The 18178-nt window shown below is 45.7% G+C and overlaps 1 protein-coding gene across 2 annotated transcripts in view; it reads left to right on the top strand.

Annotated features, from left to right (window-relative positions):
* The first annotated feature begins 2208 nt into the window (after positions 1-2208).
* osbpl8 (oxysterol binding protein-like 8) overlaps positions 2209-18178 on the top strand; it is a 57108-nt gene continuing 41138 nt past the window's right edge. For both annotated transcript variants that reach the window (XM_030113361.1, XM_030113360.1), the window contains exon 1: positions 2209-2504. The gene's annotated coding sequence lies outside the window, so the exon portion shown is untranslated. The remainder of the gene's footprint in view (positions 2505-18178) is intronic.

Below are 18178 nucleotides of genomic sequence, written 5' to 3'. Positions count from 1 at the left end.
AATCCAGGACAACTCTTTGCAGCAGTTCAGCATTTTAATATTGATTTATGTATTTATCATTTATTACTAGTATTATCATTATGATTCAATCACAGATTAAAATGTTTTGACAAGAGTATTTTTATTGTATTTCAAAGTTTTTTTTTATTTACTTGTAAATTGTTAATCACACAAATTGGACGACATGATATCTTTTCAATTAAAGACGACAATTTTTTTTTTTTTATAACATCCCACCTCAGCTGCTGCTCTGGTTTTTGTGTTTTCATTTCGGAAAAGTTTGATGTTTAGATGGAAACATTTTGAAAACCATATTAGTTTACATGGAAATGGCAGAAACACTGAAAATAATGTAGTTTTCATATTGGGCCACTAGTGGGTGCTGTTGTTTGCTTTAGTAATGAAGCCATGCACACATGCAGAGAACAACATGAGCATGAGGTTGGAGTGTTTTCAAAAAGTTGCAGTTGCTAAAAAAATCGAACTCAACAACTCCTGCCTCTGGAAAACCTCCGGTAAGAACTTACATTGCCGACCCAATTGGACCCATTTGTGGGTTAGTTTTGGCCCACTGACCTCATGTTTGACACCCTGCTCCCAAACATACGTTGAATTTAATCTCCATGAGAAAAAAATCATATTTATTTTGATCATGATACTTTTGAATTTCTTTTAAGGTATCTGACATCTGCAAAAAAACATCAAACAAAAACAGGAAAAAACTACTAAAATAGCAATGGTATATGTATATATGGTGTTCTGATTGTACAAAAAAGAAGAACAATTCTAAAATTGACAATTGAATATTGTAGAAGGGCTAGGAATTAATTAGTCTTACGTCATCCTACCCCTTTTCACACAGATTAATTTACATGTGAGTGTTGTGGCTGTATGTGTGCATAGTGTGTATAAATTACACACACCGGTTGTGGATGCAGTTCAGTTTGTGTACATGGTTTTCTTCTTTTATTCTCTCTTTTTACATTTCATTTTATTGAAATGTATTATCACAATGTTTATTATAATGTTTGGTGTTGTTTTTATGTAAACATTTGTTTTTGTTGTTGTAGAACTTTGGTCAACTTAGTTGTTTTTAAAGTGCATTATAAATAAAGTTGCCATTGCCATTGCCATTTTGTAGGAATATTTGCTTCAGAACAAATGAATGAATGAGTAAATAAATAAATAAATAAATAAATAAATAAATAAATAAATAAACCCTTGGGGATATTTTTTTAATGACTAAAGTGGGAAAAATTATTTAAAAAAACATGAGAAAATGCTAAACTTGGCGACATAAGCAAAAAGACATAATAACATATACATAAATTGCAGATATTTGAAAGGTTCGTCAATGCAGTGTCGGTTTGTTTTACAGATCTCTGGCAATGTTAAGGTGAAAATGACCAAAAAAACACTTATTAGCCAGTCAGACTGTCGGTGTGGGGCAGCACTTGTTTGCAGGTTCTGTGATTTCCACCAGGGAAACCTTGCAGTTTATCATCTCAGCCTCTAGATGTCCTCCATGTCCCATCATCAGCATGCAAATACTCACTGTTTCTAAGCAGAAGGCATTAAAAGCGTCCAGATTCTACCTCCTGTGATGATGAGATACAGGTAATGAGATGGTGTGTACATGCCGGACAATTTATCTGGATTACGACATATAGTTTACTCAATCTGACATGAGTCTCCTCGACGTCTGAGTCAAGTAGACTTCAAGGGACAGATTCAAATAAATAAAATTAGATTAAAAAAAGAAAGAAACTACTCTAAATACCACTATTTTCATTTGGGATTATATTTTCCCTGTGTTTTTAAATAATTTCCTAAAAATTACAATAAAGTTGTGAACACTGGATTGCCTTCCCAATCCCAGAATAACCTAATTAATTACATAAATTAATGTGAAAAGTGCACCAAAATAAAACAGAAGACAGTAATAGTAGTAGTGATGTTAATAATAATAATAATAATAATAAGAATAATAAGAATAATAAGAATAATAAGAATAATAAGAATAATAATAGTTTTCCTAGAAATATTTATCTATATCTACCCATTTATTTATCTAAAATACAATAATACAGATTAACATTGTGACCTGACGCGCCTTGTTTAGGACGTGACGTCACGTGGCGTCTTCGTGTGTTTTCGTGTGAGATCGGAAACCGGAAGTGCGCCACACTCGGGTCATGTTGACGCCTCCCCCGTGCATCCCGGACAGAGCCGAGCAGGCGCACCGGAGGCTAACGAGAACGCTCCGGACCGGAGGGAGCTAGACACCGGGGGAGAGCGCGGCAAACTTTATTTTACACTTTGAGGATTTTGATAGCGGAGAAGGCGGGAGGCCGCTCGGGCCGCGGAGGAGGACGCGAGCCGCCCCGGGGCTCGTGGATCCACGTCCATAAACATTGCGGCTAACAGCTAGCGGCGGGCTGCTGTAATATTTACAGCCAGCGTTTCTCCTTCACGCAGCTCACAGGAAGACCACAGACAGGGAGGTGAGTGACACCCAGAGAGGCCAGGAAAAGACCAACTGTCTCCTTCCTGCTCTTGATTAAACCCGACCAGCCTAATTGCTAATTCCCTGTGTGTGAGACGGGGTGACAGCCCGGCTGCGGTGGAGCGGTGTTATGTAATGAATCGGGATTAGTGGTGCTGATGGAGGTGCTGCAGACGGCTCCAGACACGCTGTGCTTATCAGAAGAAAGAGTCTTCACTGGGAAACAGGCGGGGGGCTGATCTGGTGCAGTGTGCTGGTGATCAGGCGTGTTGCATCTGGCCGAGGCTCTCTCTGCCTCAGCCCTGATGTTTTTTGTTATCTCCTGATCTCCTATCAGTGTTTCTGGATGTCACCCCCTCCTCCTCCTCCTCCCCCCCCCCCTCTCTCCTGGCTCCTTCATCCTCTCATCATATGATCCCTCTGCAGCCTCCCCATCTCTGGTGCCCTGTTACCACTTTCACCTGAGTGGAGACAGGGGAGAGCTCTTCCTAACTGTGTCGGACATCTGGTGCATCCGGTGGCTCTGGGCCTCGTATCGGATATCTGATATCAGGGTGTCATGCTATCCTGCCTGCGATTTCACCAAGCTTTCATGGATTTCTTCAGCACCCTGCTGTGTACTGTCTCTGGAGGTGAATTCAGTGTGTATTTATGTTCTGAGAATCGCCACAAATAGCTTTTCATGATTTGTGATTTCTAGTGAAAATGCATTGCTTTGTGTTTTCGTTTTAGGAAAGTTTGGTGTTGACACTACAACATTTTGAAAACTGTAATTTGACACCAGCCTCGTGTTGTTTCCTGATGATGTGGCAGGAGGAAATGATCTCATGGAGGCATTTGTTTTTCCTCTGAATCACGCAGGATGTGTCATTCCTGATCCCATTTTTTCACAGACACCCGGTTCTCTTGAAGTGGAACAGATGTGACTCTAAATTTAGTTTTCTGACGAAACAAGTCATGTTCTTGTCCTGAGGAAGATGAGGTTTGATTCCGACTATGATGACGACTCGTTTGAGTTTTCCACCTTCCTTCCGAATGTTTGCTTGTCTCCCATTGTGTTTCCATCCTCTGTCCACGAGCATGTAAAGAATTCCAGACTTTCCATGACAAACTTGAGTTCAAGCCTATGGTCACAAGACCAACCAGCTCATTTGAAAGTCAAATGCAGTTTCCATTCAGGCCTCTTCCAACCACAGTTTCTGACTCCTACACATTTATCTTGCAGTTTGGTGTCTGAATCCAGTTTGGAGAGTTAGTGTGATGTTGATGTGCTGAGAAGAAAAGAGAATATTTCTCCTTGGGTTGTTTTATGCTGGGATATTCCTTGCAACTTATTTCTTTGTCAACTTCACAGAATGTTTAACTAGACGGTCAAAAATTGGACTTTTCAGCCTCCGAGACTCCCGCTTGTAACCCAACATGAAAACTACATCGTTTTCAAAATGTTGCTCTTTAAACGAGAAACTATTCTGAAACGAAAATGCAGCAGGAGCATGCAGGTCATTTACTTTCACCAGCTAACATCTCTGCTGCCAGCTAACCCAGATGTTTAATTGATTAGCCAACTAATCGTATGCGTGCCTAGTTTGAAGAGCGACGGATGCAGAGACTCTGGATCCTCGACATGTGATTCACAGGCGCAAACCAGACTCTGATCAGTTCCCTGAACGATGTTCTGCAAAAGAGCCTGAGTGTAGAAATGAATCCATCAGGCCAGTTGTGCCGTCTCCGGCTCAGGCTACACTTTGGAAAGCGTTTGCAGGAGAGCTGCGGACATGAAAAATGGGCCTCCAGTGGAACATTTACCTCGGAGTGCGCAGCGACGTTAATGAAGCTGATTAATCATGCGTAGTACTGCAGCTGCTTGTTTGTATTCCAACGCTTTACCACACTGGGAATATTTGAGAGGAACCCTTTTCATGCAGGTTTTATGTTTTTGCTTCACACAAATAATCACTGGAGGAATGTAAAATGAAATTGGAAACAAATTAATGTTTGTCTCATGGGATAGGATGATGTAGATCAAGGCCTTTTCTGAAGCTCTTTTTGTGTCCACAGCAGCATCAATTTTCCCTTTTTTTGTTTTAAAATTGTTTTATATATTTGTTGAGAAACCACATAATGTGAGGTTGAATCTGGTCAACAAGATTTTTCCACATAAATTTGTTTCAGCACACACATGTGTTATTTTCATGGAGTTTAGAGATAGCAGCCACTAGGGCTGGGCAATATGGCAAAAAAAATGATCACGATTTTTTGTTTCATATCATTCAATCTCGATTATAATCACGATATGTTATATTGTTTTTAAACCAGTTTTAAAGCATCTGCACTGAAAACTAGAACTATGGAACAGTTTAACATTTTATTAACAAACCAAGCAAATAGCAATGCAAATTAAATAATATAAACATAGAAAAATATAAGAACAATCTCACTTAACAGTGCAGTAAATGGAAAAAAAAATCTAGGACCAAGATAATAAAATCTTGCGATGCACCGTTTTTTCAGTAAAAGAGAAGAACTGAACGATCGTTAGTTAAAGTGTGACAGTTTCCAGCCCTGAGGATTTTTGTTGCTATGAAAGATTAAAAAACTACAGAAACCCTCTGGGGATAATGAAGGTGATTTAGAATGTAAACATTATTTTGAAGTTCTGATGCTAAATATGCTGCTGCCATCATTAATGCTTGAGTCAAATGTACAACATTTAAATAATCTAGATTGGACAGATTAGATTTAAAATGTAACAGTACAAAACTACAATAATAAAAAAAAAATAGACCAAATTAATCGTTTTTCTCCTCTCAGAATGTTTTTCGTATGGTGCAGTGGCCTGAAAAGACGACACTGGCTACGTTTACATGCAGTCAATATTGGTGTTAAGATAAATATTCTGGTTTCTGAAACATTTGGAATAAACTCAGGGAGATCCTCATTCAGACCACGGCCACAGGCGACACCATGACTGCATTTGCACTTCCTGCCACTAGGTGTGCTGTTTGCATGTTCAACCTTATTTTACACAGACACCACAGAAGAAGTTCGATGCAGGCGCTGCAGGCTCTCTGCATGTTGTTAGAAGAAGAGTGTTAGCGGCAAGACGTGGTGATCTGTTCAATGATGCGAGGCATCGTTTTTTCAGTAAAAGAGAATAACTGAACGATCGTTAGTTAAACTGTATCACCAGTAGTTCCTGGACTCAAAAGACCAGATTCCTTGCGGATCGCTGTGTTAGCAGCGGTGTGCTAGCAGCGGTGAGCTAGCAGCGGTGCGGGTGGAGCAGCCTTTCCTGTCACCAGCAGCCTCATCTTCAGAGGATAACTCCGACGCATTACTGACTTCATCTGCTTCGCTGCTCTCGGCTCCACGTTCAGCTCCATCTCTGTTTACTTCTCAGACAACTTACAGGCGGATGTTCAGCAGGAAAAAGTCGACTGTGATTGGCTGTGGTCACGCACATTTCTGCCATGTCTGATCGAGTAAATGTGCCCCCAGCTGATCACCGTGATCGACGGGAAATTAATCGTGATCACCGATCACGATCATACAATCGCCCAGGCCTAGCAGCCACCGAAATCACGAAGTAACTATCAGTTCAAAGTTATTTCTGTCGAACAGTATCAGATACTGTAGCAATTATGGAGCAAGTGTATCAGTTGGTTCTTGCTTCTAAATGAAATTAGGATTGGCCTGCTGCAACCTGTTTGCCACCTTGGCAAAGTGTCAGTACAGTGGGGAATATTTCTGGTTATGAAACCTGTTTCCCTACAATCCACATCACACCTACATTCTATTAGGCCTTATTTTTTTCTCCATCAATGCTCGTTTCTTTAAAAATGTGCTATATTCTCCCTGTATGCTGACGATACCCTGCTTTATATACTGACAAGCGCTGTCATTTGTCACGTTCAGTAAATATTTAAAACATTATGCTGCTGTAGTACAAGGGACGACGCACTGCAGTCATCTTGAGGTTAGCATTCAGCATCCTAGCATGGCGTACTCAGTCTCAGCACATCCCGTTCAGTTCAGTAAGCTTTATGTGAGAACAGACCTCATACATGCGTTGTCGTGATGGGATATGTTATCTTCTCAGACTGAGCAGGTTCAGAACTTGACATAATGCGTGCGTTTCTGTTCAACAGACTTTATTTAAAACGCACAAGTGACACAAAACCTCTGCTCCCTCGTGTTTTCCTGTGGATGCAGGCATAGCGAAGGTCTCTGGGCTGCAGATTGCTTTAATCTGTTATTATTAGGCTGCTTTAATCACCACAAAGAAGCGTAACCTTCAAATCTCATAGCAACCAGTGTCCACGACTGCATTTGTGAGCAAGCGTACTTACATTTGGAATATTTTATAATAAAAAGAGCAGGAGATGTGTAACTGTGTACAACACTAGAACAGTCTCTGCAAATTAGAAGCACCTTGTATTTTATGGAATCTGTCTCTGGAAATCTGACTTTTCCGTCCTCTGACAGCACACGTGAAACTCACAGATCTCCTGTCATGTTTAGTTCAGTCAGCAGGTTTGTGAAGAGTAGCGGCCAGCAGTCACTGTAGAAGTAGTTTTCGACATTTCACTCTATTTTGCATCAGGATTTTTCACAGACTTTATGCTGTGATTATAGTCGTTCTGTGAAAATACAGGGATTTTCATCACATATTGAAAGACTTTATAGCTCAAACCATGAGACTGTTTTACCCTTAAGCTGTGTGTGGCGCCTGAACTGAAATGTGTGAGTGTAATGTAAAGGTTTACGTAGTTGGAAATTTGTGCTCATAAATGAGCAGGTAGGACAGTTTGTGCTCGTCTCCCAGGAAATGTGGCGCCCCGGGGTAGTAAAGTCCGAGCTCCCCTCCCCCGCCGGGCGCACAGGTACAGCATGCATGTAAATCACCGTCAGGGTGTCGCTCTGATGCTCGCGGACGTATTAAAATCCCACGGCCTGTGTACCGGAGCCTCGCAGTAATCCCTCCCAGCTGGGGCGCGCAGGCCGCTGGCTGCGGCTGGACACGTCCACCCTGACGAACGCCAGATGCGCCGTAAGCGAGACAGTTGCGGGCGAACGGGACGACGTTTTTTTGGCGTCCAGCGGGCGGTTTAGCAGTCGTCTGTGAGAAGGTCAGCTCAGGCCTGTCTGTGCAAACAGCGGTTTGAATTCCATCCCCACCGCTTCGCCGTGTTTACCTTTCATTTCACCAGCAGTCCCCCTTCATCAAACAAAACTCAGCAAACACAGCTTTAATTTAGCTAATTTGCCGATGTTCTCAGTGATTAAAGTAGTTGGGTAATTGCAAAGTGGAGTGAATCTATTATTTTATAGATGAGCATCGTCTCTGTTCGTCCTCATCGGGCTCAGAGAGCATGAAGCTGTGGATGAAGGGAAGCTTCCAGCTGCCTGAACTGCTGCTTCTTCCTCTAAAACACAACACTGGGCTCAGTTACCGACGGGATTCATGCAGCTTTGCAGAAGTGGGAACCGTCTTCAGGACCGAAGCCTTGGTTCATTCTTCCAAAGCTAATGTGTGATTGTGGCTCAGGTGTTGTTTACTTCCAAGTGTGCTATCAGTCTCTGGAACTACAGTCTTTTTCAATTCCTATTCTGTCCCCAGACGTTCTTTGCAGCAAATATATAGAATCCTGTCCTCGCCGTGATGGATGGAATGCCTTGCACAAAAGTAATTTCGCCGTTAATAACTGAAAAAATGTGGTTATAAGTGACCTTTTCTGTTGATTGTGGAACGGCTCACGCTGGATTCCTCCCAGCGGTGACGTGTGTGTTTCTGATCTGCGCCCTGCCTTCGATTTCTCCCGAAACATTCTTTACAAAAGCAAGGCCAGGACGGTGAGCGTGTTCCCACACGCTTCCCGCTGACGAATGCGTTACCTGCCGTGTGCAGAGCGCAGTCGCTCCATCTGTGTTTGACTCTTCACATGTGAAGGGCTTTCACCTTGAGACGGGGAACAAAGCGTCCAGTTGAATCAATACGACTGACTCAGAGTCAGCCCACACACACACAGACTCACACACACACACACAGAGGTCTGGCTGTGCTGTCGGACTGTCGCCACCAGCTGCAGGACCGTCCGTCCAGTCCATCGCCGGCCGATGGACTGCCTGAGGAGTCCAGCTGGGCTGACGGCGAGCGGAATGAAGATGTGCGACTGGCGGCCACACCCGCCATTCTTCTGCCACGCCGCGCAATATTTACAGAGGCAGGACCGTCAGAACAGAGTAGATGCACTACCAGTCAGCCCTGTTCCTGCGTGTGCGCAGGATGTTCCCGACAATTACATCAAAATGGATAAAGTAGCTCTTCAGATACTAAAAAGTACAGTAAAAATGGTTTAAATGGATTCGCTATACTGCTTTCTTTTCTCGGAAAAGACAAAAAAAAATCTACCGGTGGTTAAAAGGAAAACGAGAATAAAAAATTGCTGTTATAGCTGAAACTATTGTCACCATAAAGAAACACACAGCGGCTCCAAATAGTTAAGTTTCTACTGGTTTCTTTATTTTCTGGTGTGTCTCGACGACACGGTGGAAATAAACTTGTATTCTCGTGTTTTTTCAAGATATTCAGCTGTGCTTTGTCCTGAACTCGGCTGCTCTGACGCACGCCGGACTGCAGTTTTTTGTTGTTGTGGGATTTTTTTTTTCATTTATTTGTTTGTTTTTTAAGCCGCAGAGGCTGTAAATGTATTCGTGCAGGAACAAAGACGGTCTGCATGCAGCAAGCGCGAAGACAAATGATCAAAGCGGCGTTTGATTCAGAGAAGCAGGAGCTGCTTTTATTCGGTGAGATCAAGTTTCTGCTTCCCACCGCCGCTGATGTTTTACTTCCACTCCCCCTGCGGGGGTCATTCTCAGGTTCTTTATCGCGTTGTTATTTCTCTCTTTGCTTTTATAAACCGCCTCCGAGGAGCAAACGTCTTATACTGACCTGTTTTATAATCATTTCCTCTGAATCGTTTCGCTGAGCTGGAGTTGAAGTGAGTCATGATGGAGTTCGTTAACCTTTCACCTTAACTGAATGGAATCTCGAGAAGAAAGTCTTACAAATTGATTTTGATCAATATCAGGAAGAAACAAGGTTTTCTTCTTTTTAAATAACACTTATTTAGATTCATGTCGCAGTTTAAACTATTTATCTGTTTTACAAGTAATACTGGACGGTGGATATTTCTGAAATACCTGAGCGATGCTACTCTATGTTCTCCTGAACTTGGTAGTTTTCTGAATGAGAATCCCGCTGTATTTTTAATATTCGCAGCGTATTGTTCTCTGGCACCCACTAGTGGCCCATCATGAAAACTGCGTCATTTCCATAGTTTCTGTTTTCCTCCTCCTCCTTATTTCCTCTCTGCTCCTGGCGCTCTCCATCCTCTGAAGTCTCCAGAAACCTCGGTCTGTCCGGCTGTAATAATCCCTTCAGGCTAAGCTCCGGCCTGAGGGGAGCGAGACGCCGACTGTGACGCAAAACCGTCGTACTTATGCCGCCTGGACTCGCAGGGTGTCTCTCTCCAGGTAATCCCCATGGCAACAGTGTCAAACGTGCGTCCAAAACCGGAGGGTTCAATCCGGGGAGATGACCTGGACTGGAACTTTCCAGGTAGTTTTCCCTCTTTGGGTTTGACTGAAAGGACGATCAATACTTACCGATCAGTACTTCTACTCGGTCCCCTCCGTCTGTTCAGGTCCAGCAGGATTCAGCTGGGCTGATGATTGCAGTTATTTGTTGAGGGACTCCTGCGACGCCGCTGCCCTTGAACTCGCCGCCTCTCTTTGCAGTCCAGCTCGCCGCCGGCATCCATCACCGCTGACTCAACATTACACGTTTCCGCTGTTTAAAATAAAAATCACGCCTCCGCTTCTGATAATCCCTGTGAAAGGGTTTTTCATTTCGGTGATAAAATCTCTCTGTACGGCCATAATTTGGAGCGTTCTCCAAGGTCAGATGATCCGCCGCAGTTTCTGATTGAAACGGGCTTTCTGGGAGAATTCAGTTGGGTTTATGAGGAAAAATTGGCTCTTTTTAAAATCTGGAGCCGTCTTTAGCATTCAGCGTTGGCGTTTTGTGGCGTATTCACTCCCAACGCCTACCTTGTCCAGCATAATGCTGCATTGCTTTAATTTTTCGGTTGAACATGATGACAAACTGCTCGATTTAAGCCGCTGTTAAACGGATCTGTAGCTCCGACTAGTGGCAGGTTTTAGTGTATGACCGCCACATGTCTCTCTCCTATAACCTACAAACATATCAATTGTTGATCTTTCCCAGTTTTCTCTGAATTTCTGTTGCGCTTTGTAATTCATCTTGTTTGTTTCATGATTTAATTGCAATTTTGCTGCATTTGAAAGTGTCAAGTCTGACTTAATAATGCGGCATGTGGCTCCACCAAGCATCGAATAAGAGCGATCCGGATCCTGGTGTCGGCCCAGATGGCTTCAGAAAGTGGCCTCTGGGACAGAGCCTGGATCACATGGAGGTCTGGTGACAGAAACACAGAGAGCGGCTTCTTATGAGACACAGCACTGCTTCAGTAGACTTCATCCAACCGGCCATGAGGATGAAATTGATTCAGAAGGAATTTGGTTTTTACAATGGATCAAAAAAAAAAATCCCTGCACAGAAATACTCCCCAAAGCAAATCTAATATGCAAACAAGCAAAAGGAATGAAGGAAGTGAAAATAAAGTGGGCACAATGAAGTCTTTAAAGGGATAAATAATCAACATAATGAAATTAAAATCCGTATATTTTTGCTAACAACCAGAAAAGACACTGAGCAAAGTAAAAATGTACAAGACTATTAATAAAAACAGTCAAGAAAAGATGGATAAAATGAAATGTATGTGCATCTAATACAAATAAGCGCTTTCTTTCCAATGTCAAGGTTGGTTTGATATTTATGTAGTAAAGAACGATGAGGAAAAACACTTTATGGTGTCAAGTATAAATCAAGTTAAATGGCTGAACTGCCATATTATTGGAGGTGTGACTGAATCCGGTGATACTCGGCGCGTCCTTGAAAGGAGATTTGAATAGAAGAAAAACCCAAAAGCTCCGCTGTGTCAGCGCAGTTCAGCCGTTATCTCGCCGCCTGCCTGCCGGCCAGCGGCGCTGAGCAGCTCCCTGGAGCGTCTCCGAACGCTCCCGTGGAAGACGTTTTCCCATCACACCAAACACTTCTCCACACATCAGGAGAAGCATTTGCTCCGTCTGGAAGAGACGCCGGCGGTCCGGTCATCTGGCGAACCCTGCTCACTCGCCGGCGTTGCCATGGCAACGCGAAACTTTTCCTGAACCGTGTAAACGGGGCTTCAGTCGGGGGGGGGGGGGGGGACGCAATCAACGCACAGTATGACTGTTTGACGCAGCAGTTTTCTCCCATTCAGTGGAGATTGTATTGAGAGCATACTGTTTCTATCAGACACACACACTTTCACACACACACACTCTGAGCTGCTCGGTGCCGACACCGGCAGCCCTGCAGCACCCGCCTGTATCTGAGAGGAGGAGGGAGAAAAATATGGTGATGTCATCTGCATGCTCCGTCTTCCTCCTCCTCTCCCTCGCTCTTCCCTCTCGTCCCTCTCCCTCCCTCTCTCTCCCCTCGCTCGCTCGTCCCTCTCTCCCCTCTCTCTCTCTCTCTCTTCCCTCGCTCGGCGGCTGTGTTGTGAATGTGACTCCTGCCTCCGCTGCCCGAGCTGCATTCGGTAGGTGCTCCGCTCGTCCCGCCGCCGTCCTCCACGCCGCGCCGCGCCGCGCCGCGCCGCGCCGTCCGGCTGGACGTGTGCGGTCCGTCCCCCGGTGCACGATGTCGTGTGTCCTGTCGCTCCCTGCTTTCCGCCTCCGGACTGTTTGGTTTGTCAGAGTGCTGTGATTGTCGTCACCCTGTACCGCGTCCTCCTGTAGCTCCTTTAAAGGTCGTCCTCGGGTCAAACGAACGCTGCTCCCTTCTGCGACCTTTGCACTCATTGCCTCTTCTTCTGCGTCTTTGCGTGCCGGCTCCTCCGCCTCGCACCCTCTCTCCTCTGTTCTGTTATGCAAGAGGCATCAAACACTCTGGCGCTGTTCAGCAGAGGCTGCGTGCGTCACTCTCGGCGTGCGGCGCTGTGATTTCTCCGCGTCTTCGGTTCGGAGCCGGTTCATCCCGCCGCTGGCGAGCCCACGACGTTCCTCCCGTGACGGGGATCCGACGGCGCCGAGGTCGCCACAGTCTCCTTGACTTCCCTCCCATCAGCATTCCCGTCCACGTCTGCCGCGCTCGGTCACCTTGTTGCTTCTGAAAGCTTTCCGATTCCCCGAGGTGACGCTCGCCACATAAATTAAAGAGAATTATTGCGGGAGCGAGGAGCCTGCGTTGGACGGCGGGCAGGATATCTGTGCCATCTTCTGAATTAAGTTAATTTTCTGGGCTGTAGTTCGCCGTGTGTCGGAGTGCCAGATGTTCGGGAAGCTGCTTTAATGAAGCGCGTGAGGCACATAAGTTGATTGGTATGACTCAGATTTGCTATCAGCTGATGGGAGCAGGATGTTGTGACTCTGAGTGTTGCTGGGGAGCAGCTGGACTGGGGACAGGCTCCAACACTCTGGGAAACATGCGTCAATATTTCCTTACCTGACTGAAAACTTTTGGTTTCTTACACCCTGTAGTGTTTCATGATCTGATGTCTCCACACTGACCTTTAAACTCTGGGCCGCAGTGACCTTTCCTCTCGCCGTAGACCTCCGTGTTTGTTTTTACAGTGCCTTGGCGTCTCCTCGTTGACCTTTCTAGGTATGTTATTCCACCGTAACGCGTTGCCGTGACTTTGTGTTTCCATATTTCCCCTCTAGCAACCTTCGGTCTCTACATTGACCTTGCTGCTTTGAGGCGATTGTCTCCTCAATGCCTCCGCAGCTATTCGTTCATTCTGAACGTCTCTATTTAAAGGCTGAAATGGTTGAATGGGTTCTTCGTGTACCTCTACTTGCCCACATGCCCTTGGGCAAGACACTGAACTTTCTGTTGTTCTCGCTCCAGAGCAGATACCAGTGCCAGACCTCTGACTCAGTCAAACAAAGTGTTCTTTCTCTGTTCACCATGTGTTCATATTTACTAATATATTTACACCCACTAATGTCTGATTGTTAACCTTACCGATGCTGAGCAGTGCTGCACAGCCGGCATGTTCACAAATACACCGACCGGCCTGTAATACGATTTCTCTAATAGAATTTCCCACTGCAGTGATGACAATATGAGTTCCGTTTCCCCGTCTTGTTTGAACAAACTTTTTCTTTTCGGGAGATAAAAGCGACCAGACAGCGGAGGTGGTTTAATTTCCCTCTGGATTCAGCGAGTCCAGCCTCCTCGCTCCACGCTGCAGACTGGTTTTGGACTCGGTTTGTTTTTGGGGAGAGGTGTACTTCTCCACAAACGGGCAGCGTGGAAACAATTTGATGGGTATTTTCAGCTGAGCTGGAGGTTATTTCTGGTCAGAGATTTGGCATATCTCATCTCGGCGTGAGGTTTTGGAGTGAGTCAGCCCGCTGTGTTTGGATTCCCTCCTCATCAGATGGGGATCTTTGTCCTCTCCAGCCAAACAAACCTCCAGGTTCGCTCTAAAGTCATAGGAAGTGGGAGCCGCTCGAGACTGATTGCTGGAAGTGCTGGACTGTGTGTGGTTGAGCAAGGCAATCCTCTGCCTCCACGGTTGATTAATATTCCTCGCTCCCTGACCTACATGGTTTAATTCTCTTTAAAGATGACTCCCCCAGAGCGGAGCGCCAAACTGGGACACGCAGAGGATTACACTGGACCGAGGGACTTTAAATGCCCCCTCTCCCCTCGCCTGTGCCTCCTTTGTCAAGCTTTTCTTGTTTTTACTTTTCATCGAGAGCGGTTCTAAAACACAACGCTGTGGATTCTGGGTAAGCGGTCATCGGTGGCATTGCTGCAGGTGTTTGCTCATCTCCAGGAAATGACTTACAGACTTTTTGGTCAGTTTTGCAAATGAAAGCAAAAATGGTGAAGTGGTAATGAAACAATAACACGGTAACTTCTGCAAAGTTTCAGAACATGGAGGTAAAATGGATTTGATCTCTTTGCAAACTGAATCTGAAACCTGGAAACGAGGGTGTTGGTATCTGGATGAAGACTGTGTGATGGATCTTTTCACAGACTGCCAATGTCAAAATGCAAAGCATTGTGGGATTCTTTGGTGCACTTGAATTAATCTGATTGCTTTATCCCGTTTACATGAAGAGTTAATAGTCTGATTTCTCAATTGGAGAGGATTCAGTCAGATTGAGAGGGTCTGGTTGTCTGTTCAGGGTCTCTCCTGCTGGTTATTGTCAAAGCCAACCAGTGCGAGGCTCTGAAGTCCTTCCTGAACGTTTCAGAGAGGCTACACAATGCTGTTGTTCTGGATGTCGGAGAATCTGATGGGTTTTTAGAAAGATGACATCTCATTACCGGTAAATGCCAGCTGTTCTTACGTTGTGGTTTTCATTCTTTGGCTTTGAGGTTGTTGATTTTCTGGTTCGTCTTACTTTCCTTCCCGTCGGCTGGACTCAACCACCTGCTCACGACTCCCTGACGGATGGCATCCCTCCCAACAGAAGGGTATTAGTACTTTTTTATTTATGGAGATTGGCCGTGTTCTGTGAGTTCAAAGAGAACTGGGAGCTTTCATTTCCGTCCCAACAATCCCCCGTGGCGAGCCCACGACTGCACGGCAACACCGTCACCTTTCTAAATCCAGCTGGCAGAGATTCTGGCTCGAGATGATCTTAAAAGCTTCGTCACTGCTGAGTGGGAGTGCGGCCGATGAAGGCCTTGTTCTGAAATAACATAAAGAGAATGGCAGCCGTGACAGCCGCGAAGGAGAGGACTCTGCTGTGATGATTATACACCCTGCAGTGGGTGAAACTGCTGTCGCATTTAAGACGTTTTAGTGCTTTTAGCTTTTTCATCTGCCATCAAGCGGATGATGTAGATCCACAACAGATATTTATCACCAGTCTTGAGTAATTCTCATATTTTAGGCTGTATTGTCCATCTCCCTCTCCCTTCCCTGCTGTTTGTTTCCTGCCCAGTCTTTGTCCATTGATGAAACGTTTGAAGCGGAGCGTCGCAGTAATCCTGTTCTCTGGACCAGAGCTGAACATCTGTGTTTGGGTTCCACTTGTTGTTTCTCGCCGGTGCAGTGAGGCGTCGGAGCTTCTCCTCCTGAAACATGGACGTGATTGCTGCCCTGGAGTCTCTGTTATTCTAAAAACAGACAAAATCACGCAACGCCACTTTATTCTCTGCTTTTTTGCTGTTTTTATACTAAACATGTTGATCGTCTGGGTCCATTTAGGCAAATGGAGTCACCAGGCGTCCGGAAATTTCACCAGTTCATTAGGTGATTTGTGTCAATGAGAAATTTAAAGCAAACATTTTGTCAAGAGAACTACGTTTTACTCCTGTTTTATAACTGTCACATCAAACTAAGAAGTGTCCCTCTGTCTGTAGTCACGAGAAGATTTGATGGACACTCAGACCTGTCCTTGAACGCCTCTCTGTAAGCCTAATTATCATGGATGGCTGACCGTGAACGCCTCACTGCTGCAGAATGGCATCAAAACACTTGAGCCGTGAATAAAGCCCTTCAGAAGGAGAAAACTTTAGATTTTCTGCACATTTTGGCAAATTTTTCAGGTTGTGATTTGTGTTTTTGCAGTGCAGTTCCACAGATAATGCATCATAACATCCAGGAAGCTGGCTTATTGACTCTGGGACTCCACTGATATTTCTTCTTCTTTGTTTTCTTCTTGTCAGTTGAATGGGTTCAGTCAGCGTCTCGAGGGACGTGACCTCTAACCTCTACGGGCGACTGTTGGTTGTGATTTTCACAGCTGACGGAGCCTCGTAAAGCACCTCGACCTCTTCCTGTCGGAGTGAGCGGCGCTATCATTCAGCGTTAGCCGCGTGGAGGAAGCCCTCGGCGAGCGCTGCCAGTTGGTGTCCGAGGCCACAAGTTTAGGATCCCCCCCGTGCGTCTTGAGCGGTGATTCATCGCTGTCTGTGTGCCAGACTGTCAGTGAAGTGTGGGAGAAAGCCAAGACAATAGTAGCATCGCAGAGCGGACTGTCTGTCAACGACTCGTCTCATGTTTACTCAGTACCTCAATGCCATTTGTAATGTAAGTGGTATAAATGATTGATATTTCAAATGATCAGAGCGACACCTTGCTGGAAAAAGGCTTGGATGTGTTTGCTTCAGGAACGACGGGTTGATTTCTCTGCCGGAGGCTGAGCGAGCCAGATGAGGTTGCTGCGTTCATTCAGTGTAATCTGCGGGTGAAACGGCTTTAATTCCAGAGAGAGGAAGATCAATTCAGCGGAAACAGCAGTTCAGGAACACAGATTGAGCTTCTAATCTGAGGTAGGCTGCCAGGTTTGGTCCAGAACCGCTGCGTCTTTCGTCTGATGGCATCCAAACCGCGGTAATGATGGCCTTGGCGAGTTCCTCGTCATTCATGCGGTAAACTTCCGAGACTAGTGATTACCGGTAAATGTTTATCAAAATCTCCTCCACCTCCGAGTTCTCGGTGATTTGGCCACTCTGCGGTGTGTGGCGGCGGCTCCAGGATGACTCACGAGCTGATTGCTTCAGAGGAAGAGTGCAAAGCATCTGTCTTCGCCTGACGGGTCGGCGGCGAGCGAGCGCCGGCTGGAAACCGGAGGCAGTCCGAGGCGCCGGAGCGTTACATTAGCACATCGACTGGGATGAGAGATTATCGGGACGTCCTCCGGTCCTCAGACTCCTCTGCACATTCTCATGAAAGATCTTCATGAGTGTTCATTCCTGTCGGGAGTTTTCATAGATTTCATCAGCAGTTATCTGGACTGACTGGTGATTTATTCCCCGTCGAGCCGAGTACCTCCTGCAGCGTTTCCCCCGCACGGCGCCGTGTTCGTCACGAGCCTCCGGCTCTCAGAACCGGGCCCGTAAACAACCTTCCCCGCGTCCTCATGAAGCATTTACCGCAGCGCCTCGCAGCTCCGATTGGCCCTGATAAGTTTGCCCTTTTTCCCCTGATCAAATTAGCCGTCGAAGCACGGTGGACGAAGGGGAGGAGGGACAGACACGATTATCTGTTTTCTCCTGATAAACAGCCAAACGCAGGCTTGTTCTCTCGCCGTCACAGCCCTGTTTGTGATATAAGCCGCGGTCGCTTCCACTTTCAGTGCAGCTGAGCCGCCTCACCCCCCCCCGCAGCGCGGCGGCGGCCACCGCGGCCGGATCAGGTGGACGCTCAGGTGGGGCCGCCGGGTTCGGATCATTATAAATATCAACACAAAGCAATCAGCGTAAGTGGCCGCCCGCCGGAATCATGAAAGCTGTTTTTCTTTTCGAGCAGCTCCGCCTCTCTAAACCTACCCAGGTTTACAATGTCCATGTTTTTACTGGAGCTGCTGGATTCACCCTGGCCGTGGTGATGTGGACACAGCGCATCGGCGGTTTGGATTTGAACTTCACCTGCTCGTTCATTCACTCGTGTGATTGAACCGGCGAGCAGCTGTCGGCCCGTTTATCCTTTTAGCTTTGTTATCTGGGAATGGATCCAGCTCTTACTTCCCCGGCTCGGATAAACTGGGTGTAGAAGATGGATTGACGGGTCAATC

The sequence above is a fragment of the Salarias fasciatus genome, chromosome 17 (assembly GCF_902148845.1).
Source record: "Salarias fasciatus chromosome 17, fSalaFa1.1, whole genome shotgun sequence".
In the NCBI taxonomy this organism is placed as follows: Eukaryota; Metazoa; Chordata; class Actinopteri; order Blenniiformes; family Blenniidae; genus Salarias; species Salarias fasciatus.
The sequence above is the reverse complement of the archived record's forward strand: the minus strand, read 5'-3'. Positions and strand labels throughout refer to the sequence as shown.